We start from the raw sequence: 26,461 nt of genomic DNA on the forward strand, positions 1-26,461 counted from the left end.
TTGGCAGCCCGGAAGAAAACTAACTTCATAAAAAACTAACAGAAATTTTGTTTCCTTTCAAGTTAAATCAGCTATCTGTGGTAGCCAAAGACTGAAAACAGATAAAAGGGCAGAGGCTGAATCCTGAAGGAGTGGGAAAGGAAGGAGAACTGCCCTGTCCTGCCAGTGGCAGGAAACTTAAAAAGGTTTGTCACAGCTTCAGTATGAGTGTGAAGAGCCAGGGTACAGCAATGTGATGGCTTAGCACTCTTGGAAGGAAGCCACACTCCACACTTGGATTTCCACCATTTTTGGCTACACTGTGCTGTCTTTGTCACTACACCCCTCAAAAAGGATATACAACTTGTTAAAACAGTAGAAGACTTTGCAAAGGAAGAGGAGCAAAGACAAGATAATGAAGCTGAAGGTAAGGAGCAAGGGCAGTCCCATTTCAGCTTCAGAGAGCTGTTAAGTTGGCTTGGCCAAGCTTGGAACCATAAGTCAAGTACAGATAGTTCTGTTTCAGAAAGAGATGTATTGTTATACTGTAAAGTGCCTAAAAACAGAGTTGCAATCAGATGTACATATAGAGGAGTCACTCAAGTCACCATCATTACTGCTCTTCTCCAGTACATTAGTGATTATAACAAATTAGCTTTCCCCTTAAATAAAGCATTCAACTGTGACCACCCAAAAGTCTCACACTGCCAAATACATTTGCACCTTTATGTTCTCAGCTTCCTTCAAATACAAAGCAATGTGCAAAATACAATGCATCAGGCAATGTCAAGAGAAACCTACTGAAGCTGTAACCACAGAATTGGGATGTGTTTTGAGTCAACAGTGACTCAAGACAGCTGATGCAATTCTAATCTCTTAGAATAACTAGTTTGGTTTTGTTCAACAGTTCATACTTAAGCATGTTAAAAACTAGTTGATAGACTTCTCTGAATGAAAAATAACAAGGCTGAGTTCTATCAACTCTCTTAGCAGCAACAGAGAATGAAAAGATATCCATAAACCCTTCATTTTTTCCAGGGACTTCTAATACTTGCCCTGGTAATGAAGAACAAGACAGAGCCTACCATACCATAAACAAATTTATTTTGGACTGAACTAGCATCTGATATGTGTAATAGTCTAACAGAGGAAATTCACAGAAAAAAAGCTGCATAGCACTGCTCAATTTCAGTTTTCCTTAATATCTCAAACTACTTAGACACTACCTCCTTTCTCAGAACAGAAACTTCCAAGAAAACATGGTGAAATTATACTGTTTTCATATTTCAGTTAAAAGTTAGCCAAAACTTTTTTCCTCTAGAAGAAACACAAGATATAAATGTTATTAGAACACAGAGAGTGGCAATGTAATTCATTTGGCATCAAAACTACTGAAGGTTCTTTCCTGAATTGTTTGCATCTTGTAATTGTTATATTTTGCAGATTTTTAAACCAGATTATGATTAAAGCAAGAGTTTGCCTGTTTTGGTAGGTACATCACTCAGCCTACTTTAAAAAGCTGTTCTGCACATTCATTTTCAGAAAAAGCTAAAAATCTCTTTTACCTCAGAACAAGAATTCAGGTCGCAGTGAACAAGCACTTCTTTTGGCAACCATGTCCTCTGAACCCAATTCTGTGTCTGCCCTGTTCCAGCTCTACCCTACACCCTCAGTTTCACCAGTACAATCATTTGTACAGTGTCCCACAAACAGAGTAAAAGAATTGATAGAGATTAAAAGTAACTGTACAGTTCACCATACAAAAGACTTGTCTACCTTAAGGGCATTTTATATATACATATGTATAGGAGAGATTAAAGATGGGTTTCTCTGATTTACTGAACTTCTGCAATAAGAATGTTTATAAAGATTTTTTCTCTGCATATATTTTCCAACAATTGAGGCATCTCATGTTCTTACTGAATTCTTTCCTTTCATGTGAATGGTAGCAGTTTCTTGTACCTGCCCATTTACTGGGGAATCCCTAAGAAACCAGTCTCCTTGAGACTTCCATGCCCCTGAAAAATGTAACCAACTGGACATTAGACGCAAAAAATGACAAGAAATGGAATTAACAGTCAGCATAACCTAATAATCTCAATGTTCTTTTAAAAACAGGATTAAACATCCCCCTGACCAAAAACTCCTGCCACCCTTTGAGGTTTCATGAAGCTCAGAGACTTTCTGTATAAAAATCTAATTTAGAGCTTGTAAACAGGTAACAAACAACAAAAAATATATTACAAAAGAAAGAAAATACGACCTTTTTGTCAGTATATCATCTCTTTCCCTGCCACACAGAAAGTATGTAAAGGTGTATTTAATCTCCCTTTAAATATCTCTTTCTGTTCTCTTCCATTCTGTAGCACGCTGTGTTTATTTCCTAGCCTCTCACCCTTAACTTGAGGGACAGGCTATTCTCTTAAATCCACCTTATTAGCTTCACAAATGCACAGTACACCAAGGTCAAGGTACAAGGCAAAAAATCCTAGGGCTCAAAGCAGGTACAAAGAGTGGAAATGCTTGAAATAAGGACTGAAACAGTACATGCTCTAGGAGGGCATGCCTCAAAGAGCCAGATTCACACAAAGGGGAAAAGAAAATGTTGCGCTCCAATTTAATCAAAATCCACTGGACACAACAGCTGACTCTGCAGCCCTGGTGACCTGAAGAGTAATTTTATTAGTTATACGGAAATATCCATTTTCAAGTTCCAACTGCTGCTCGTCTCTACTTCCCCAGTTTGCCCATGAAGAGGAGAAAATTCACACAAGCAGCATTTTTACAGGTTCCTCCTCAAGGAACATTCTGAAATAGAATAAGGGAGTTCCCTCCATTTATTTGGAACTACACTCTTTTAAAATACCACATGCTGAAATGCAAAAGATTTATTTTAACTTTCAAGCAGCACTGGCACTTGGAACTTCTATATACATAAGACAAGCTCAAAACATCTGAAAAAACAATACTGGAAACTTCAGCACACATATTTTCTTAAAATCCAGATTTTGGTGCAGTTTACATAAATTTATAGCAGACGTAGAGTAGGCAAAGCTGTCCCAGTAATGCTTTAAGTATCTGCTGAACAATTGTGTTCAGTTGTGTTCCATTTTCACCACAAAAAATACAGTTGTTATCTCTGAGAGCAGACTTACACTGCATATTTTACGCACTGATAAATGTTAAAAACCATTTCTGTTATTTTAATAGCATTTTGCCATTTCCCCACTTTTAACTTGTGTCTTTAGTCATGGCTTCCCTAGGAAGAAAAACAAGAACATGAATGTCATGTTGCTTTCTTGTATAATGCCTAAAGAGGTTCTGCTACCTGCAAGCCCTACTAACTTAACTCGGCCACTGACCAGTAAAGCTGTTCAGTAGCAAAGGCACCTCACAGCTGACTGGTGCCAAAGCAATACAAACACTGCATAATACACATTTGGTTTGTATTTGGAAAATCATTTGCCATTACACAAGTTTGAGTCTTGTATTACAAAGAACTTCAGTTCTACAGCTATGAATGGCATAAATCACTATGCTAGACAAAAAGCCCTTGATTTCTTAAACATGAAAAAAAGGTGAACATTTAAAGCTCTCCCCTTCTTAATGAAAATATTGCAACAGAAAACAATTTAATAACTCATATAACACAAACACAGCCATATTTTCTCCATGAAACAAAAGAGAACTGAGTACCCCTGCCTTTCCTAGATTAATTATTTCTCTACACTTGCCTTGTGCAAACTCCAGCTTGTTTTGAACCCAAGACCTTTATGGCTCAAGTCCCAGGAGATGCTGAGAAGGTGTTCTCAGTGGAGCAAACTTTTCCAGAGAAATCACATTCTGATTCGAGAGAATTCATTTCTTTTGGCCTTTGGGGGAACACTGCAGGTCCCATGTATTTGTTCAAGTCTTTACCTAGCAGGAGCAGAATCCCTTCCAGGCTTTGTCAGGTTCATGCTGATCTTGCAACAACTGGCTGTGTACAGTCACACTGTTCACTTATTTTTAATTCTGTACAAGTAATTTTAACCCAATCTTTAAAAGACCACTGTTTTCCACATCTTTAAAACAGGCATTTAAGAGAAACCTTCAAGTAATACTGCGTCAATAACACACAGTCAAAATATAACACATTGAACAAGAAAGAAACAGTTGATTGTTATTAAACAAGCATTTACATCTAGAAAGTTACAATAAGATAAAGCTTAGGAACAGGAGTGAAATGCTGTGCTGTAAGAATAAAATCACAGGATAGGAAAGGCATTCTAAGTGGTACAAACCCAACTTTTACATATATGAAATGTGAAATACTATCTTTCAGGATATTTTTTTTTAAGAGTAAAGTAAAAAGAACCTAAAAAGGCTCCAGAGGATGGCAAAGAAATTCATTTAAGAGCAGCTCTTCCATTCTGAAAAGCCACAAACATTTCCAGCACCTACACCATAACTGCTCACATAATTAATTCAGCGTAGCAGTCAGAAACAGTGGCGCTGAGACAGCCACAGTTCAGCAGCCCACACTTGGCTGTAAGGAAATTTTTCCTGAAGACAGATGCCACCCGGAGGAACCAAACCAGAAAAACAATTGGCTGTCTGACCAGAGGCAAGGCAAGGAGAGATTACAACTGCAAGTCTCTCTCCTCTCGAGACTCCCAGCCTGTGTCCGCAGAACAAACCTGCACAGCCAACAGCAGCAGCAGCAATTTTCCCGAGAAAGACAAAGCAAAGCCATACTCTGGCTATGAGGCAAGCAAAAGGAAAAGGAGACTGGCCTCAGAAAGGGCTTCTGTGCTTCTCCTAATGCCAAGCACAAACACGGACACCACTTTTCAGCTGCCAAGGATCGATCACACGTGTCTTCAGCATGTGCTCCTAAAACAGACTCAAGAGCTGATAAGCAGCCACACACATGACAGCTTCATTTCCCTTCTACTTTCTTAAACTCCCTTTTAATTTGCATTGGGACATGTAGATCTATCTGGAACAGTAATTAGTTCTGTTAATTAAGCTCTCCCAGTATGGATATGGAAGATATCCATGAGACTTTAATGTAAAATTGAGTACCGCAGGGCTGCTCTTCTCCAATGTAGGTACTCTGCCCAGAAACAGAATCTGGGATCAGAGTGCTTAATCCTAGCTGGCAAATTTCATCCCAAGTGAAAAAGCGATTTACACAACTCTCTAGACATCAGTAAGAATACTGGCAGTTGCTTCTACACAATATTACAATATATGCTCATATAAGTTTGTAGGTATCTCAGAAAAAAATCAGGGGGGTGGTCCCTGAACAGGTAAGCACAGATACCTCACATCCCTGTAGGTGACATCTCAGGGCTACATTTTATGAAGTCCTCCATATCTAAAATCTTGACCTGAGAATGGATCTGCCCAAACTTGAACACTACACACATATCTAAAAATCAGCAAAACAGACTCCTTATCCAAAAATTATATGGGGAAAAAAAAAAAAAAAAAAAAAAAAAAAAAAGGCCAGGTCTCCAGCAGCACAAGCTACAGTGTGTCAGTAACCTGTGCTGTGCACTTGCAGCTGTACAAAATAATTCAGAATAATTTATATTAGCCTTCAGAATAATTTAGATGTCCGTCAGAGTAAGTGGCTACCATAAGGTCACTTGCAAGAAAATTCCTGTCTCCTCTTCTCTAACGGCCAGTCAGGGTAGGCCGCAACACCATGGCAAAACAGGTCATTATTTTCAAAACCACTACAGCCTGAGAAATTCACCCACCAGAGAACACTCTTTACTGAATGTGGTTGAATGGATTTTACTACACCAATTTCTGATTTATTTAACATTTTATTTAGCCCCTAGAAAAGAAAACATCAAGTGTCAGTATGCAAAATCTCCTCCTGCAGGGGAAGGGTAATACATTTTCAAAGTTTTACTCAGTGTTGAAAATTCAACATGCAACACAATCTTTTTTGCACAAGTGTCCATTTTATGTTGCTGCCTGAAAAAAATGCTAAATACAAGAAACAAGCAACGTAAACATAAAAAGAATAATCTCTGTATTATAACCTAAAGCAATCTAGTGAAAAAGAGCATGTGCCAGTGGCAGAGAACTCAGAATGCACACTACAATCTGAAGTACAAGGAGTCTTGCTTACTATTGTCTGTAAATGAAAGAATATAAGAGCAGAAAATTTTATTTACCTCAAGAGATTTTACATTTTGTGTGATGAAGATGAGAGTAGTTACCCAGCTTCAAGGCTCTACTAAGAATCTAATAAGAAATATTAGTCCTTTGGGAAGAAACAGATGATGCACTGAACCCCTTATGCAGGATTTACACTGTGAATATGACTATTCAATGACTACAATAACCAGCCTCACATTTCAGTGCTCTGCTAAGCCTTTCTCCTCAATATCTAGGTGTTCAAAATTAAGACAAACCTGAGAAAATTCCAACAGCATTAGTGCCAAAGAAATGAAATCATTCTGAAGACATCATCATTCCTTTAAAATGTTCAGCTTATTTCGAGAGTAGCAATCTAAGTGTTTTTCATTGTGCAGTGTTTCCAAGGCACTAGGTACTACTCTCACAAATTTGCAGTTCCTATGCAAGGAAGGGACAGAGTTTTGAATAATTAAAACTAAGCTTCTTGCTAACACATTCTTTCATTACTTATTTCAACAAGTCTTCAATGAAAGCCATCAAATTTTTATGTCTACTATGTCACTGGTCTTTATACAGAAATTGTCAAGTAAAACTCAAAATTCAGGCTGTGAGTCTTTTGTGCAAGCATACAATTGAAAATTCCCAATGTTCTCTTTCAGGTGTATATTACACATTCTTAAAGAAAAAGTATAAGGATGAATAATCTGATGGAATTCAATAAAAGTTACCTACAAGACATGCCCAGGAAAATCATTTTACTACTGCTGAAAGGAATACTCAGAAGCTGACGCTCACTTTTTATTGTGTTGGTAAAGTTGATTTATATTTTAGTTCTTATTCATCCTCATAGAAATTCCAAGTAGTATTAAAATCATGTTACTTAATTGCATGCCATTGTTCTCTTCTCCCATAAAACTAGCAGCCAGACTAGGGGGGATGGCCTTGAGCTGCACCAGGGGGAGTTTAGGCTGGACATAACAAAGTAGTTCCTGACAGAAAGAGGGACCAGGCATTGGAGTGGGCTGCTGGAGGTGTTGGGAGTCACCATGCCTGGAGGTACTTAAGAAAAGACTGGATATGGCATTCAGTGCCATGGGGGTGATAGGCCATAGGTGGGACTCAATGATCTCAAAGGTTTTTCCAGCCTTGTTAGTGATTCTGTGCAACACAGCCCCACCTCCCTCAGAAAGTCCTCCTCTTACTCTGCCCAACATGAAGCCTTTGAATCCAGTTGTTCCCAGACTTGTGCCAGCTACCCACAAAAGCAACCCAGTGCTCTTGGTGGGTAGGTAAAACAAACCAACCACTGCTGTGGCTAAACTGTGGCTGCAGCAGCTGTGCCTCCTCTCCCTTGGCTCGACTTCCAGCCATGAGCATCCTGGCACAGCGTGGCCCTGCACCTGCTGCACAGGACCGGGCTGAGCATCTGCTCTGACCTGTGAACAGAACCATGGCCGCAGGCAGAGGGGAAGGGAGGGTCTGGCACAGATTTGTGAGGCTGGGGAAGATGAGTGCAGGTACAGCTCCATGGAGCAAGGGGACATAGGTTAAACGACAACAGGAGAGGCTACATGACAAATGGGGCAAGGCAAGAGGGAGGGGGAAGGTAGAACAAAGGTTCATCTTCCATATTCAGGCAGCTATAGCCACTGCCATTAATCACAGCACCCACATCCACCACAAGTAGATGCACCACTGCTACCTATGGGGCGTTCGACCACAACACCTGAAGGTGCAGATGCCACTTTAGACAAGCCTTGCATGAAATATGGATCAAAATATGCCAATTACATACTGAAAGTTCAGTAAGTGCCAGCATCACCTCCCCCCCCCACCACCACACACAGCAGGAAGCTAAGTAGGCTAATTACAAGGGGATGGGAAAGCAAATTTAATTCCTTTGCAGAGATGTGTATGTAAAACCTTGCTCACACAGAGTGAGGAAATATTCAACTGATTAGACACAATAATTTATTTTAAAATTTATTATGCAACATGGGGGAAAAAAAGAAGCTTAAAAAAAAAATCAAACTTGCCATGAAAAGTCAGATTTCAAGGTGGATTTTCCTTGCCTTGTAATCTACAAAATAGACTGATAAGAGTCATTGTTATTTCTTTAAGTAGCCTTGTTGACATTTTCTGTGGAATTACTATGTTCATAACAGCAGATGCTCATAAAACCATATACTCCAGGAGATGAGGTGGTAGCAGTAAGAAGCAGTGCCAAAAATAAAAACAGTTACATGTTCTGTTAATCATTACATATTAAATTGTGTTAGACAACGTAATAAAACTACTTCATGTCACTGAAAATGCAGAACCAGAAGATGAAAACAAGTACAAATAACAAAACAAGTATCTCTGAATGCAATTTATTTGGGAAGAACATAATTTCAAATTCCAATAAATACTTGTATACGTTACAATTTCCAGACAACTTCAGCATGAATTATCCTATCTCATATCAATTATTCTTCACTTTTCAGGATTCTGCCATAAAAATTAACTCACCAAAAGATGTCTTTGAAACCATTAGCAAATTTTGTCATTCAAGTACTAAAAATTCCATTGCAATTATAGGTTTAAGATAGCGTTTTACAGTGGTTCCAGTTTTTTGTATGCATGCATACATTTCAGTGCTATTTTTAAATTTCTCTTCAGTAGGAAGGGCCTGACTGATTTATTTTTAAAAGGCACACACTGCACAGTTCACATTTTGAAATCCACCACAGTCTGAATCTCAGTGGGTTCTTTTCACCAGAGCTCTGCAACAGAGAGCTGCCCAAACCAAAGAAAAATAATCAAGAAGGCTTAAGAGAAGTTTCCTATCACTTTAAATTCTTGTGGCATGCATTTTCTCATAATTCTGACTTAGTCCTATTTCCTTGTTTGTTTTTGAAACACACAGGAAGAAATTATGAACTTCCCTGGGAAATATAAGCACAGCTGGGGCAAAGAGGCAACATGTTGAAAAGAAAACATCTGTATTTCCTTCCCATTCTCTTCCACCTGAAATAAATTCTTTGGCTGCAGTTTGTCTTCTTTTCTGGAAGCATTTACACAGTATCTAATGCTATCCACCACCATGACTACCCCTGGGGCTTTTATGAGGGTGGGAACAATCAGTATAAGAATTACTAGGGACATCAAAGAGACAAAACATTTATTGAAGGGGGAAGAGGAAGAGAGAGTGTGAGGTAACGAGGGTCCTACTGTATTTACCTTATGTGCCAAGCATGTGGACAGCAATAAAAACCATGTAGGGAGCAATTTTGGTCAGAGAAAGAACACGGCAGCCTAATGGGAGGCCTTTGTTCTTCAAAAGGGTCTCCTTTTCCCCTTTTGTGCTTCACTTAATTCATGGCATCTGAGCTGCTCTTGAACTTGACAGACAGAGAGAAGGAGGGGGGAGAGATGGAGAAAGGGGGAGACAGAGACACAAAGAAAGAAAAAAGAAAAGAGGACTTCAAAGAGTTTTCTTTTGAAAATTCAGTTGTGCTGTATGCATTGCTGAAGGTTTTAGATTCAAAAAAAAAGGGCAAAAAACATTTCATATAATTTCATGGTGGGAATAAATTGTCCAATGCTCTTATTAAGAAGGCTAGAAGAAAGGAACGGAACAAAAATTTTAAAAAATAAATCTAGCCGAGCTAAGGAATATAAATAAAATACAATTACTCCCTTGGGTGCTTTTTATTTATTTTCATGTTAAATCTTATTCTCAGTGGATCCCAATACATTTATCAAAATCTTATCAAAAGCATCTGGTTTCCAGCAGTCACCTGAAAGGCACGCGTTCTGCACGGAGCCCATCAGAATTCCCGGCACAGCGATTCCTGCCCGGACAGCGCCGGGAGAGCGGCGCTGGGGCCAGCGCCATCTGCGGGGCTGCGCCCGGGCCCGAGCGGCTCTGCACCGCCGAGCAACACACGCCTCCCCATCCTGCACCAGACCGAGCCTGCCCTGAGGATTTGATCAGCTGAAGACAAAACATTCGGCTGTATCTGAGGCTACCAAGTTGCGTCCCTCCTCTCGGAATCGCTCCCACAGCGGCTGATATGAGCTCCGTGTAATATATTCGGCTTTTCGCCCCCTTTAAATATCCATGCCATAGGCAATATTTATATGAAATAATTCATAACTGCAGACTGTGCTTCTCTCAAGCATTTTTTGTCCTCTAGACCACTTCCTCCCCTTGATACTGTGCATCAACTACTTTCACATAATTTATATACTCCTTTGTGGGTTTTTAGCTGTGATGTATATGCTGAAAATGTTTGCCAATAGTATTTGTAATAAAGCATGAAATTGGAAAATGTGCAGATTTTTGTCAATACCACGATAAATTATTAATAGTGAATAGCTTTAACTTAATTCAATAATAGATTTTTAATGTATAATGATCTTTAGTTGTCCCTTATCAACAATTAACCCATCTCCATCCTGATTTACATCTTCTGACAACCATAAGCATCTACCTAGAGCATAATATTTCCAGAGTGCAGAAAGGAACATTAAATAATCTAACTTTGCTACTTGATAATGCTCTCTTGACTATTCTGAGGACAGATCTTTTTCTTCATCTGAACAAAGGCAGTATCTAAAATCAAAAGTTTCAAATTAATTCTGTAACTTAATTTCTCTTTCTTTTCCAAACAGGGATATAAAGTACACCCAGCTGTAAGGATATGAATCCTCATTAGCCTGCACAGGGGTAATTTTCTTTAAAAGTCCAATGCACAGTTAGACTATTAAAATTCTACCTAAAAATGCAAGGTCATAAACTGACAGACAAATACATCTCCAGCAGATTGCCACTGACACAGCAGATTTCAGCTGTGTTTTTAAGGGAGGTTTCTGTCTCACGTTGGCAGCATATTTATATTCTGTTATAACACCTGTAAGGTAACCTGGGAAACACCGTGAAACAAAATTGGCAAAAACATTCCTTTTTCAAGAGCTTGTTCATGATTAAGAACTGTGCTTCTGAAGTAATAATGTGGGTTTTGTTTGGGTTTTTAGTAATAATAAATTGGGGAAATTCCACTAGAAAGAACTACAGAACGTGCACCTATTATGTCAGTTTTACAAACCAGACTGAATGTATTTCACATTGTAGATACTGAACAGAAACAAAAAAAAAGATGGAAGTAGAGAACTTACAGAGCAATTAAAATAACTGGAAAAAAAATGTTCGTCTGTTTTGTGTACAGGAGTGTCTTGGAGATGAATTAAATTTATAAAATACTTCGAATACTGACAGTACTACAGCCACATGAAGCAGACAGCAGTGGAGTATTTCTGAGGAACTAATGGTAGAAATGTAAAATACTTGAGACAACTACTAACACAACTTTGCATAAAACAGTTGAATTCAAAGATTCTACTGTCTTCCCTTGGAACACCTACCTGAAGAGAAATGCAGACAATACTGGTGATACTGGACAGCACCTAAGCTCCTACAGCTGGCAAAGTAAACACATTAATGACTACAGAGGCTTACTGCTGCTAAGGAGAGTTCTCAAATATTTTTTAAAAAACCCACAGAAACCTGTTAAAATTACTTCTATTTTGGCAAAATGCAGAGCTTTGACCACCTCAACATCTTGTTCTGAGAACACTGGCTTGAATGCTGGATTTTCATATATTACATTTGACCACAGCTTATATTTGGGACATTTTTAAATACATATTTATTGGTGTTAACTCTTCCATGCCTGTAACATGAGTCCATTTCACTGTCTTCTCTGAGCATTCCTAAGATCCCTCTCCTGCTCCAGCTCAGTTTCATGGAACTTAGAGAATAAGCACAGCTGCCTTTTTGACAAATTGCTCAAAATCAACCAAAATTAGAAAATCAATCAGGGAACTAGAAACACACACCACCACTAATTTTCTAAACTAGAAAATTATTTGTTTCCTGTAAAAGAGATTCAATTTGTACAAGACCTTTCCTCTGGCTTAAGCCTAATAATTCCAACAACTGACTTCTGACAATTCTCAACCAAAAGATTGAAAAACAAGTTTTAGGCAGTAGAAAATTTCAAGTACATGGAAAGAAAATACCAAATACTTGGCAAGAAACACTTATCATGATGTTACTGACTGACATAAGAGTCATCACTCCTTCAGTAGGCAGGTCCTGAATAATTTTTTCACATGCACACAGGAGAACAATGTGTTAAGCACAGCTTCTTAAGAAAAGACTTCCAAAATGCAGCTATCTCTTAGTATTTGGGGTAACAAGCAGAGTATAGTCATATACCACACCTGAACCAGTCATCAAGAAAGAGTTCAAAAAGCAACCCAAATAAAATATACTGCATTAATCCAGCACACAAATCACAAAAGAGAAGTCATTCATCCTCACGCTGACTGGAGGCAGGAGTTGTATTATTTTGAAGTTAAAAAGAAATCTCATCTGTTTGTTTTGTTATTGCAGCTCCCAGGCATAGGCTCACTTAGCTTTTAGACAGGGAATATGTATATTGCATAAATAGCTTTCATACAGTCGTCCTCCTCCTGTGATGCACAAGTAATCACCTGTCTACTTAGAGGCTTTCTATTCTAGAAGTCACTATGTAGATTATATATTCTATCCCAGACTACTTACTTCCCTTAATTGTGCATATCCACTGGGAATACTTCAGAGAATCTCTCCAGAAATGTTGCCATGCTACCAAAACCAAGTAATTGCTCTCACTTTTTTATTTTACTTTAAGACACATCAGATTTCAGGGCTATACTAGATCCACAGCAAGAAGCAAAAATAAACTTAATAATAATCATAACAATCATCATCCCTCCACATGCTCATCCTCTTTTTACTTTTCTGGCATTCCTCCCTAGTCAAACCACAGCCCCATTCCTATAGGTGTCTGTAGAAAAAGCATGACTACAAAATCAAACCAGAACTGAAAGCAATCAGGCAACAGCATTTCTTTGTTGCAAAGAGACTTTACTTATATCAGATTGCTTCTTTAAAAAGAACCTCATGCAGGCCAGGAACAGCGCCATTCTAAACTAAAGTACAAATGGGTTATTACACAGAGTTCCTGACTTTCCATCCTCCCTTGGTCTCTGCACACTTGACCTCAGCACTGCACTTGCCTCCCAGTGGCAGCAGGAATTTGCCTGGCGATGGGCATGTGGCAATACAAATAACAGGAATGCTGGAAGGGTAGGGAAACATGAGATCCTTTCTGTCCAGCAGCAATCCACTCTCGTGTATTAAAAAGAACACCAACAAGAACAAAAAAACCCCAACAAACCCCCCCACAACCCCCCCCCCAAAAAAAAACCCCACACTACAGAGCTGGCCATCATACTGGTGCCACAGGTTCCCCAAAACAGGTAAGCCAGGGTGTGAGTTGGCTGCACCAAAGTGAAGGGAGAAGATTATCCCAAAGAGCAAATGTTCTCACTGCTGGCTTTCCTCTGACAGTTCCCTTCCAACAGTTACTATGTGGCAACATGAGAATTTGTCCCCCCACCTGATACAGTGAAAAATCAACCCTGAAATGAGGGACAGATTTTCACTTAATTAACAAATTAAACAGCTACACCTCTATTGTTCAATTATAAAATAAAGCATTCAGGGTGGAAAGGTATAAAAGCTAACAGTCAAAGAGGCAAGGGCCAAACATCAGATAAACTAACATGAAACTGCACTAGAAGTAACTTTTATTCAAAATTTAAGGCCAATGTGATTATAGGAGCAGAGTAGGTAAAAAAGAGTATTAAGAGCAAAAAAAAAGGCAACATCATCATCGAATTCCAAAATAAAACCCCCTTGATTTGGTTGGTACAAGACCCTTTAACATAACAAATTCTGTCCCTGACACTGTGAGTTAGCAAGTCCTGAATGATCATAAGGTTCTGCAGCAATATTAAACCAGTTTAGTTATTTTAGTTCAAAAATCAACATAAAGCCAGTATGGTGGAACAAGTGCTCAAAAGCTATTCCCACTGTTCCTTCTCTTAAAGGAAATACTGTCCAGGCAGCTCAGCTTTTCTTGAATACTCTTACCCTGAGACAGACTTGTTCCTGACACCAAGGAAGTAGCAAAACACTGTGGAATTGCTGCATTATTTTTCCCTAAGCCAACACTGCCACACATGCTCAGATTTGTCAGAGCTGTAAGCATGCTCTTTTATTTGGCCTCTGCATCCTTCTCTCGACAGCAGCTGTGGCTGCTGGGAAAAGAGAAGCTATTGTTTGAATGATGGAGATGGACACACTACTGCTTACACATATACAGGAATGGATAGAGCTTGTCTCCCAAATAAGTAAGGTCTGGTCCATACAACTTGTGAAGTAGCCTCATGCTCTGAGGAGGAGTTTGTGCAACTGATAACATAGAGAACAGACATTTTCAGTTCTCCTGAGGTTGCCAGATAGATCTTAAAGACCAAGTAGCACAAAAAAAAAAAAAAAAGAAAAGAAAAAAAAAAACAAGATAAAAGAAGGTAAAAGTATGCACACAGGATGATAAACATAGCTGGAGCCAGTGGGTAAACAGATAATGAGGAATATAGTGGGGGTTTTGGCAAGTTTTGTAACAAGAAGCAACAGCACATGCCCAAAGAAGTTCAAGGAAAGGTCACCTTTAATATTGAAGAATTCAGTGAGTACAACCACCACAGACCCTTTAGATGACCCTCCAGGACCATAAAAAGACTTCCCATGGAGGTGGATGTGTGGAAATTAGTGTTAGGAGAAAATGATGTTTATGTATTAGCTAGGAAATACTTTGTGATGAGTGTTTGATCGGGATGGAATAAATACCCTGTTGTAAAACCTCACTATACACATCTGATTAGAGGAGGTATCCTCTGGATGTGTCCATAATAAAGAATATCTGCTAATAAAGAATATCTGCTTTCTAATACTTCAGATTGTGTTAGTTTATTTCCTGGCTGATTTTGGTATCACAAGCTTCCCAAATCTGGTTTATTTGGTAAAACCAAGTAACCACATCATTATCACAGTCAAATGAAACTTATAAAAGCAGCAGCTCTGAGACCTATGGCTTCAGTGTAATTCAAAGGCTTCAGTTAAGTTAAATGGTGCTCTAACAACTCTGTTGATTTACTACGTCTTGATAACACCACAGTCCATGTTTTGCACCAGAAGAACATTATCTCCCTTGTATCTTGACTAAAATTACTCTGCCAGAAGAGTTCTTCCTCTTGCCTTGGCACAACACAACTTCCATAGTAACTAAAACCACCCATCATGCTTCTTTTAGAGAAGCTGAGAGACTCATAAAGGAAACCAAAGTAGAGGAACCAACTTCCCCCATGACAAGGCTTTGTGCATCACAGACTCAGGAGTTTTGAGCAAAGACTGGCTCATTTCCTCTCAATTTATTCAACCTTCTTTACCATACTGAAATGCCAACAGCAAATACTTGACATCACCTCCATTTTTACAGTATCTGGTGAAGACATCACAGGTAAATGGTTACTGCTTCACCACAGCAGCAGCTCATACCACACCAGTGAGGAAAAGCATTCCTTAAGCCCTTCTTACAATTACTCACCTTCTTCAGTGCACTGTTGGTGACTCCACAGTCAGCTGTCCCCATGTATTAGTAACTGATTCGGGTTAATAATGAAGGATGCTTTTAGAAGTGCATTCACTACTAATTCAATCAGAAAAGCTACTATAGTTGCTTTTCTATCTGTACGGCTTTTCCTTTTCAGAATCCGATGTAACAGAGCCAAAGCTTCCTTGGAAACCATACTTTGTAACAAGATTCTTACAAATTCTTATTTTTGAGAATGCAAATAAAAGAATTTTTGATCAGTGCTAGATTACTACATCCTACATCTATGACTTCTTAAGTGTAAGTGAGCTCCAAAATATCCAAGAGACCTATCCCAAAACTAACCAAATAACACAATACGAATATTTGACAACAATCAGAAGACTAAAACCTGAACAGACAGTGCAAAATAAGCCAACTGCTGCAAAGGGTTGTGGCTTGAATAACACTCTGTGAAAACTACAAATTGAATATTGAATAACATCGAGCAGACAGGATTTCAAGGAAAAAGAACCTGAATCTGAAAATTGCAATCACACCACTTGCCATTTCTTAGGCAGGAAAAGTAAAAGAACATACCTTTGTCTGTGGCACCCTATCTGGTTTGAAGCATCTTTGATCAATGGGGCAACATTAGGGATTATTTACTCCAGCAATACTTAAATGAAAGTGGAAAGAAAGGAATGTATATTTTAGCCAAGGGTCACAAAATACATCCCAAATGTTAAAACCTCAGGCACCGAACAGGGAAAGTTATTTAGGATTTTGGTTTGGGGGTGTTTTTTTTGCTTGGTTTCTATTTGTTTGACATTTTGTTTGTTTGGGTTTTTTTAACTTGAAGGAAACTGAAGCAAATCAAAATCACTGTAACTTGAGAAACTGAGGAACATGTAAGCAAGGAAACTTGCTTAAGATACCATTTGGAGGCAGTATAAATCTCTCAAGAGATTTTGGAGGCAGTGAAAATCTCTCAAGTCCCAACCTCAGTTGTCTGAATTCAGCCACAGTAGCATATTGGAAAGCAGCATCCTAATATTTGACTTGGCAATAAACCCTTATTTTAAGGATTGGATTTCATTTGGTTTTACTTTGTTATGGAACCTAGTGCCTCCAAGTTTCTCTGTCAAGACACAAGTTCATTGACAAAACAATACTGCAAACCATTTATTTTACTATATATTCTGTATCTGATTTCTTTGTTCCTCAGTTAACAACATTAATTCCTAGGTAGTCCTATTTCCTATCTCATAACATCCAAAACCTTAAATAGGAAGTACATTATGGATATGAAATATCTTGAGCTGAATATGTTAAAAGTAAATGCACATGACCTTAATGTAGGGAAGAAAACAACACCTCAGGGCAGAATTATGTTCAAGGGAAACAGGGAAGATCTGCTAATACTTATGAAAAAAACAGCCCTCAAGGAATTGCAGTTGAGACAAAAGAATCCCTAACCAACAATAAAATTAAAATCTGGTGACGGTGCCAAGAGTTGCAATGATCCTGCAATAGGCAGTGCCTCAAACTGCTGGCTCCAAGATCAAAGCTCAGAGACCTGGAAGTCTCTGACTTGAAATGCACAAAGACAATGCTGAGACCTTTGGTTTGTTATGTTGCTTTGAAAAGCTGAACTTTACAACAAATTTCCATAAGCACACCAAATTTCTTGTTTGAAGAAGGTAACATCCAGCCTATTTTCCTGGCTAGAACTGCTGTACAGTGCAACAGAGGAAATTCTAAATATCCCTGTTCATCCCTCCACCAGCTCTTACTCTTTCATCCTTACAGATCTTCAAGTTTTACCAGAATCCTGATGAATGGACATGCTGTGCCTCAAGATCTACATGCAAAAATGAGTTTTTAACTATGACTGAATTATAATAGCATGAATTATATGACTGAATTATAATAGCATTCTTAGACCCTCTGTTACTGGCACAATGTCATTAAATTAATTAGAGCTACTATAGCTAGAAATACTTTCTCCTCTTATATGAGGATCAAGTGTGTACTCCATATTTCTGCAGGATTAGACATATTCATAGCATGATGCTGAAGGAAGCCAAAGCTAATCCTAGATTTTATAATGACAAGATCCTTATTCTAAAATGAAAAATTAATTGAAACACTTTATTCTTCATTAAAGGACCAGCCTTCACCCTGCCATATAATTTCACCATAGTTGTTGTTAAACAGCGCAATTAGTAAGATATTTGTTGTTTAAGAGCAAGCAGTCTTTCTATGAAACAGCTAAAACTCAACCAAATGAGAGAGAAGTTCAGAGAGACTCCTCATTTCTTCTCTGATGTGAAGAACACGGATTATGGTAGCCTTGAGACAGAAAAGCAGGCACCAAGAGCTGGCTTCTCCGGAAGAAAGCCTGGAAGTGTCATATAATTCCTGAGTATTTGTCCATTCACTTTTACCTTGAATTAAAGCCCAGCCTGCTAATAAGACTACTCCAACAAGCAGAGCACATTCTTGCAGTATTAACTTCTCATTTAAGACTTCAGGAACGAAGAGGTGCCTTCAAATTGCTACTCAACTGAAAAGTGACCCAACTGCCATCCTCTGAAAACCCAGAGAAGGCGCTTCAAAGCAACAGTTTTAAATATCAGAACATGCCATTTTGCAGCAAAGGCCTATGAAAATCTGTTTCTACTACAAATGCAAGTTCTGGCACTCAACTGCAGCTTTGCACTGTGCTGCCAGTTTACAGACACAACTTGTAATGCATTTACAGACTCTCTAGTCCTACAGGGACTTTCTAAAGGAAAAAAACTTCCTTCCTAGAACACTATAAATATAAAATAGGCTTTTATTACTGTAAACTTGGACTATCTTTTGAAATTAAAGAGTCATAGGAGTTTGCATGCCAAACATTTGTTTCTGCTCACTGGAAGCATCAATGCTACAAAGCAGCCTGAATAACACTTTTCCTACTACACTTAAGTCTCTAACAGTACCAAATATCCTCATCTGACCAACCTGTGTCTGCAGAACTCGTGTGTGTGTCTAGAAATCACACCCAGTTATTATGCAGCTTCCTGTCCCAATTCCCACTTCAACACACTTCTTACTCAGTTATAGGTAATATACTCATCAGTGCTGCTGCTCCAAGTCATCAAAACCACTGGCTTTGGGAAGAAACTAGTTAAATTAAAGACATCATCTGCCTCAACCACTCAACAACTCAACTGCATAAAAATCAAGAGCTGCCTAGTAGAAGTGTTACACTCTAGTGTTGTCCAAGTAGACCCCAACAAAGCCTAGGAAGTCATTCCAAGCATCCTGAATCAAGGGACAAAAAAGCTCTTATGACCACTGAGCAAGGTTAGAAGCCAGTCACTTCAGGTAGCACAGTATTTCACCTATGATCTGGCAAGCCTGGATTGTGAAGGACTTCCTCATTTCTGTCTTGTGGGTTTGGGGATGGGGAAAGGAAAAAAAAATTATTGACACTCCTTGTAGAAACATCTTCACAGAAGGAAAAAAAAAAAAAAAAAAGGAGTCCACCCCAAAATATTCAAAATATTATTTAAATGTGGTTAATCCCACCTCCATTGCCAAGAGACAACAGAAACTGGAGCCTAGAAATACGTGTCTCACTCAAGTTTTTTATTTACAAGATGGGGTGGAGTGCCCTTCTGCAGACACTACTCTGTCCTAAGCACCCTGAAAGCACTTGGAATGGCTTTATTTTTGCTTTCAATTTACTTGGGCTTCAGAAAAAAAAAAGACCCTGAAATAAAGAATTTCTCTAAAAAGATCATTAAAATTAATTGACCAAAAATAACGTGAGACATGATGAAAAAAAAAGAGCAGAACTGAACAAAATCAGAGATTGTGTCAACTGAACTAAGTCTGCGTCACAGAGGACAAACCTCAGAGGAAAGACATCAGAAGAGGAATTACATTTCTAGGATAAAGATGAGGGGTGAACATGAGAGAAAAATGAGAGGAAAACTGTGTAAGGTTGCACTTATATGAGCCAAAAAAACCCCCACCTCTATTCTTTCCCTTCTGAAAGGCCATAAAGAATAATACTCCAGCTGTTAATTTTAAGATGGCTTCGCTTTCTTTTTTCTTTTTGGACCTTGAAAAGTGATTTCAAACCAGTTCTTACTGTTTCCTCCCCTCATTAGAAAATTCTGATCACACAACTAAAAGCACCGACACCTGGATGAACTGAACTGTTTGCCAGTGTTACAGCAGGAAAAAAAGAGGAGGAGAATTCATCAATTGCACTACTGAATATGAGTTCATTTATACAGAAAAAAATGCGCATCTTATTGAATGAAAGCAATATGAAAGTAAAACGCCTCTGCAGTGGCACATCACACCAGTATTTAAACAGCTGAGTGTTCAGGATAGCTTTTATAAATCTAAAAAAGAAATAAATTCAATGCAGCTTCTCAAGCAAAGGCTCTGGAACAGGAAATATTAAACATCCATGTTCTTCCTAAGAAGTCTGGAGACACTGCCCAAATTAAAAAACAAACCCACCAACAGAGTACAACCAGTTGAGTTGTATAGTCTCTAGATTTTAATTTAATTATTATAATGTATGTGTGTTTAGTAAAACATGATGGTAAATTCCTTTAGCTTGGAAGAGGTATGTCTCACATATAATGTTCTACACGCTCTCAAAACTGAAATCATCCCTAGAAATCCTACGTGGAACCTTGTGATCCCCTCAGAGCCCAAAGAATGCTGCCCCCTCCTCTGTAAGAGCTGTGGACAACTGCTTTTATCAAGATAACATCTCAAAGAAACTCTTCTCCAGTCTGACTAGATACCAACCTTGTTTATCATCAACTTTATTATCCTCATCCTACAATTAATTGTGCCTAGAATTAATGATACTGCTCACAAACACTATACGAAAGACTGTGTCTACTGTAAACATCTTTTTTTTTCTACTGAATTAATGCTATCTGAGAAGCAGAAGCCAATGCAAAACCCACAAGTCTGGGGAGCCAGATGAAATGCCAATCTCTGCCTAAAATCTTGAGGTTGCATAACTTGAACACTGCTCTTACTCCAACCACTCTTTTTTAATTACAGGTACTAATAGATAACTGAATTACAAAAGAAAAAGTTCACTGATCCTAAGACTTCTCCTTCACAGTTTGTTAATTTTCTCTCATATACTCCAACAACACTTGGCATTTACAACCAGGTGAGTATCTCTATTTGCTACAACACAGATGCAGACATGAAGCTCATGCACATGATGCATTATTTATAAATATGCAGAGTATTCTTTTCCTACAGAACTGTTCTCTCCTTCTTGTATTTTCCGCCAAACCATTTCCAAAGGCTTATTTCTCTGCCTTGGTGTTTCCTCTCCCTTTCCCCCAAATCTTTCCTCTACCACTGCAGAGAAGCAAGAATGTGTGTATTTGGTAAGCAAAGAGAGAACCTTATGCAAGACAACAAAAAGAAAAGTGCCCAAACAATATCACCTTTCCTGAGTCCCCAATAATCAAAATTATCTAGAGGAACCAAACCTAGAAACCAGACCAGAACCAGAAACCAGGCTAATCTTTGAAAGTTCATGAATACTTATTATACAGAGTGAACTGGATACACAAGAAGCACTGTTTCATGGCTATTTGGAAGTAAAGACCAACTTCACCATCTGAATCATCAGCTACACTGACTGCAGAGGGAGCTTCAGTAGGCAAGACCCAGTAGCTTCAAATTATATACACACATTCATGGAGCTCTCTAAAAAAACAAGATACACAATTAACTTGCCCCTTTTTTCCTTATATAAAGTCAACTTTATGAAACTTTTTCTTGTTAACCATGTATATATTTTACATTTAAAATGTTATTTGTGTGTGCTAAAAATTATTTCCCAAAATTTGCATTTGTTTTAAAGAGAAATGCAGGACACAAATGTGTTCGTCCTGACATCATTTATATTTGAGTTGATGTCTCTAATTTAATGATTACCATTGAGACTTAATTCATTTTGTTATTGATCCATCTAACACAAATATAACAAGCAAGAAGAAACAATAGTTGAGGTCACCATGAAGAAACCCTCATGTAGCACAGATACTGGCAGTTAATAGAGCACTGAAAAGTTTTATGCTTAAGTACAACCAGGGTATCTGATGATTAAACTCAAAGAATGTCAGAGAACGCTCTTGCAGTAATACATGAAACGAGGAAGCGTCAGTCAATTTTTATGCTTTCACAACAAGAGGAAAAAAAAAAAAAGGCATTTTTATTGTCATAGCACTTCCAGCAAGTTGATTTTAAAAAGGAGATTTCATGCCAAAGTCGGCTGTTTAATCAGATAAAGAAGGCTTTCCTATTTCCCATTGTATAGATCAAGTTGGCTACAGGAGCCACACAGAGCTTTGAGTAGCACATTTTTCCATGAGGGCTGTATCGTTTGATCATAGCAAAGCACAGGGACTGCTGGGTAATCTGAATCAGAGCTGCAGCAAAAGGGAACCAGGCAGCCTGCTGAGGCCAAGATAACCATGTCACCCCCATCCCACTGCACTCCCAGTCACAGACCTGGCTGTGGGGGGAAGCACCCATCTCCATTTACAAATTTGTCATGGACGTTTTCACATCGCTCCCAATTAACACAAATTTTTAATTCAAAGCTCACCTATAATGATTTTAACAAATGCTTGCCAAGACCAGTCCCTCTGTACTGATGAAGGTTATCCCAACTGCTTTCAAAACAATAAATTTCAAACCCGCTTTGATGGTGATATGTAGAATTTTCTATGCAAGTCTTTGCATCAGATGCAGCGATTTATGAACTCAATAAAACCCTGTCCTCTAAAGAGGACAGAGTTTTTGTTAAAAGACAGGACACATCTACCTGTGATGCTGTTCACAGCCTTCCCCAGGAGATTGCAAGCAGCAAAGAACTGGTGGGTTAGGTCACCTGATATCCAGAAACATGACAGATGAACCCATGGACAGGTGAATAGGTCACAAGGGACCCCTGATCAGGACAAAGTTTAGAAGCTCAGCTTTTCACCAGGTACTGCCACTGAAACACCCTTCTGGCACTTCCAGCCTCCTAACTTATTTGCAGCAGCAAGCAGCCCTTCAAGTCCCCACCTTCTTCAGCTGACTAATCTTTCACACTCCAGCTCTGAATCAAATTTGGCTACGGACTATGAAGAAGGCACTGCAAGAAGATCCATCCAAGCATTTTAACGCTTTTCACTGAAACCCTCTTGAAACTGAGGAAGGGTTTCCTCCTCACTGACCTGCAGAAAAGGTCTTCAAAGCTGCAATCAAAAGAGTGCCCAACTCAAAACATTAGAGACTGATTAAACACAAACTCAAGCCACTATCTGTCTCTGTATCCTGAAATGCAAGACAAATACTTTCCCATACTTTCACAAATATTGCCGTTTTTCCATGCACTAGCAGTATTGGTAATAACTGAAAAGGTCGGTTTCAGCATCCCTGTATAAACAGAACATGTAAAAAGCCTGTGATGTGAAATTGGAGCCAATGCTCTACACTGGGTTTATGTTGTATGTTTAAGTAGAAGTAGAGCACTAACTGAGGCAATTCCAATTTGCTTATTTATTTACTGAGTCCCAGTGGGCAAGAATATAGCTGGTTCTCATAGAAGCATTTGGAGTGGAATAAAAGAGAGCACTGTAAGTTTATGTTGTTACATTTAATAATTCTAAAAGAAAATGGTGGGATGGGTATCTTCTTGTTGTCATTCCCCATCACATCATCATCCCAGCCTCTCAATGTTGAGTTTGAGAAAATGCAGTGGGCTCCTTTCTGCTCCATCCAGAACAGACAGGCCATGTGCCCATCCATTCACAAAACAGAACAAGGGATTCACACAGTAAACCTTGGTTTTGCTTTTTCCATTCCAAGTTTCCTTTCATTTGCACATACTGAAGCACTGTAGATGTGATCACTTTTCCTAAGTACTCCAAAAACTTTTACACTTCCCTTGCCCTTACACTTCCCTTCAGAGAAACTGCCATTGCAAACAGTCCAGAGCTTTAAATTCCATATATACTCAGTCTGGTATTGACTGCCATAGTACTATTTCTAAATGTAACATTCATTCATGCAAATGCTGCTGAGAACTGAATGATCTCATCTCCATCTCATGACTAAAAAGTTAGTTTTGAGTTAGCAGTTTTTTCACACATGGTTATGTCATGTCAGTTTGCCATAAAAAAAGATGCTCTTCCTTCCATCAGTTCAATCCTAGAATCCTAAACTAGCCCAGCTTGGAAGGAATGTCAAGAAATCACCTGGTCCAACCTTCCGTGGGAAGGAAAGCCTAGATAAGATTCTCTAGTTCCATGTCCAATCATATCTTGAAAACTTTAATGTCTAGAAAAGAAATTAACAGAAAGAAACAAGCAAAAAAACCTCCAATACCTGAATGATAAAGGGTTAGACTAAGGAGTCTAAAGACAAAAAACTTTAACAAATCAAATCATGGCACATTCTTCAAGTAAATAAACACCTCCATGTGCACAGACATTATAACAAGATAATAATTTTGAAAAAGCATTTAGAGAATTTAACACAAGTTATCCGATCACCCACACATTTATGTTGATTAAAGAAAAGCTACTAAGCATAGCTGTTAGCAACAAAAACCAGGAAATCTTAACTGCACTGAGGTGATGAGAACAACAGTACCTGTGACACTACTTTGTAGTTTGCTCTGTCAGTAGCTCGTTAACAAAAACATCTCAATCACATATTCTTAACTACAGGTGCAGCATGTCACAACTCAACTCCTGTGATATGTTTATCACAAATGACAGGCTATAGAGGGTACTATTTCTCTTCTGCAGAAAAACAACTGCAACTTTGTTTTTCCCATTATGTTTTTCATCTCCCTTATACACTGTCCATGTCACCCTCCCAGTGGAAGTATCCTTCCTTTCGGGTGCTTTTCAAATCTTCATCTTTCTTCAGAGGAAGAAAAATGTGAAAAGGCCATTTAATTCTAACCTTGGCTTAACAGCTTTATGTTCAATATAATTTAATGCAAACCAGCACAAGAAGGCTTGGGAAGAAATCAGCACATCCCATATTTTCTCCTGTTACTAGAAAGGCTTTCCAGGACACTTACAACATAGCGAGGCCTCTTCTACATTTCTTCATCTAGATGAAGAAACTGTCTTTGTCAAACTAAGCCAAAGGTGAAGAACTTTTTACATACCAAAGTTGGGGGGAAAAGTACAAAAAAAATACCTGGCATACCTCTTTAACACACTCTGCATTATTCACTGATAATGTAAAGTCAGGTGGCCCAGAAGTCTCAGGCAACCTTTGAGTTAAGCCAATAAGCCAGCTCTAAACAGAAACACAGTTAAGTCAACAAAAGAAATACAGGCTAGTCAAACTCAGTGTTTTTACTGGCATTTTTACTGGGACTAAATTTGGAAATTGTACTATTTTCAGAAATAGGAAAAAATGCTAAACACTTCTCTTTGACTATCAGAAAGCAATAGAGGACAGAGTATGCACTCAACAGCTAGCTCTGCTACCTGTGAAATGGAGGTACACAACTTGGTGATAAATGGAAGTGCACAGAAGGCTGAAAGCAGCTGACCATTTCCAAAAGCTGATGGGCAGGAAGTTTACAGCTACAATTTGCTGGTCAACAAACCCATGAAAAGAGACTAAGAAAACATTTCACCTGTTTCTATAGAATACAGGAATAAGAAAGGCAAGCCAGGATTGAACAAGCAATTCTGATAGAAGAGACATAGCAGGACACTGCTACTCTCATGCTTTCAGTTTTAAAAATACATTTCTCTCAGATGAAAACCACATTTGATTGATTAAAAAATGTATTCTCCTCTTCCTGCCTATCAGCAAACTTTCTGGGCTGAATCACATTATAAACAAGTCACACTATGACATGTAGGTGCTCTTTGGTTTGCTAGAAAGATCTGAAGAAAACTGAGAATAGAGATAAAATACACTGCAGTGAAGTCACTGTACTGAATTCATGACATCATAATTGTTGCCATGGCAACTAGCTAGTATCAAGCACAGAATACCGCCTTCACTGCAGAATCAAGGAGTACTCGTGCTGCCACAAAAATAAATGTTCTTATTTGAACAAAAATCCAGTCAACAACACAGGAAATAAGACATTACTGCAAGTGGACTGCTTTTTCTATACCTCTTGTTTTGTTCACCTGGTGTGAGACTTTTTTAACACAATGGCACATATAAAGGGGTCTGATATACATGATAAAAAGAGTCTAATTGAAAAACGATGGTTTTCTTCCAGTGTTCCTCAATTTTTCCAGAACAGTAGTTCTTCTTGCGTTTTCTTCTCCTATGCATATGACTGCAGTCATATACAACAAAACTCAGTTTAGACATGAAACAGAGGGAAAAAAGAATCAAAAATCCTCCAGTAAACAATATTTTCCAGTTCCTTTTTCAACAAGCAAGAGACAGCCAAACTGGAACTGTCACACAGCAGCAGAACTAACTGATAAAGAACATATTCCATCTTTGGAGCCCATGGTTCTCTTTGTTTAAGGAGTGCACCAGCAGCGCCTTCAAACCCCAGTCACTGTTTTTCATGCACTGACTAAACACAGAGCTTCAAATCTGCAGGGCTCCCACAACAGCTTCCTTGTAAATAAAAAACCTCAACCCTTTTCCTCTGAACAGTCCTATTTCACATGAGGCAGATCTGCTATTTCCAGCTCCTCCTCATTCACAAATATAAAAGCTCCAAAAACTAAAAAGAAGCGGTTGCCAATTTATCAGGTCACAATTAT

The 26,461-nt window shown here is 38.6% G+C and overlaps 1 protein-coding gene across 9 annotated transcripts in view; it reads right to left on the reverse strand.

Annotated features, from left to right (window-relative positions):
* The window catches only part of POU2F1 (POU class 2 homeobox 1), a 107,055-nt gene that overhangs the window by 69,063 nt on the left and 11,531 nt on the right, over nucleotides 1-26,461 (reverse strand). The window lies entirely within an intron of this gene.

The sequence above is a fragment of the Serinus canaria genome, chromosome 1 (genome assembly GCF_022539315.1).
Source record: "Serinus canaria isolate serCan28SL12 chromosome 1, serCan2020, whole genome shotgun sequence".
NCBI classification, from domain to species: Eukaryota; Metazoa; Chordata; class Aves; order Passeriformes; family Fringillidae; genus Serinus; species Serinus canaria.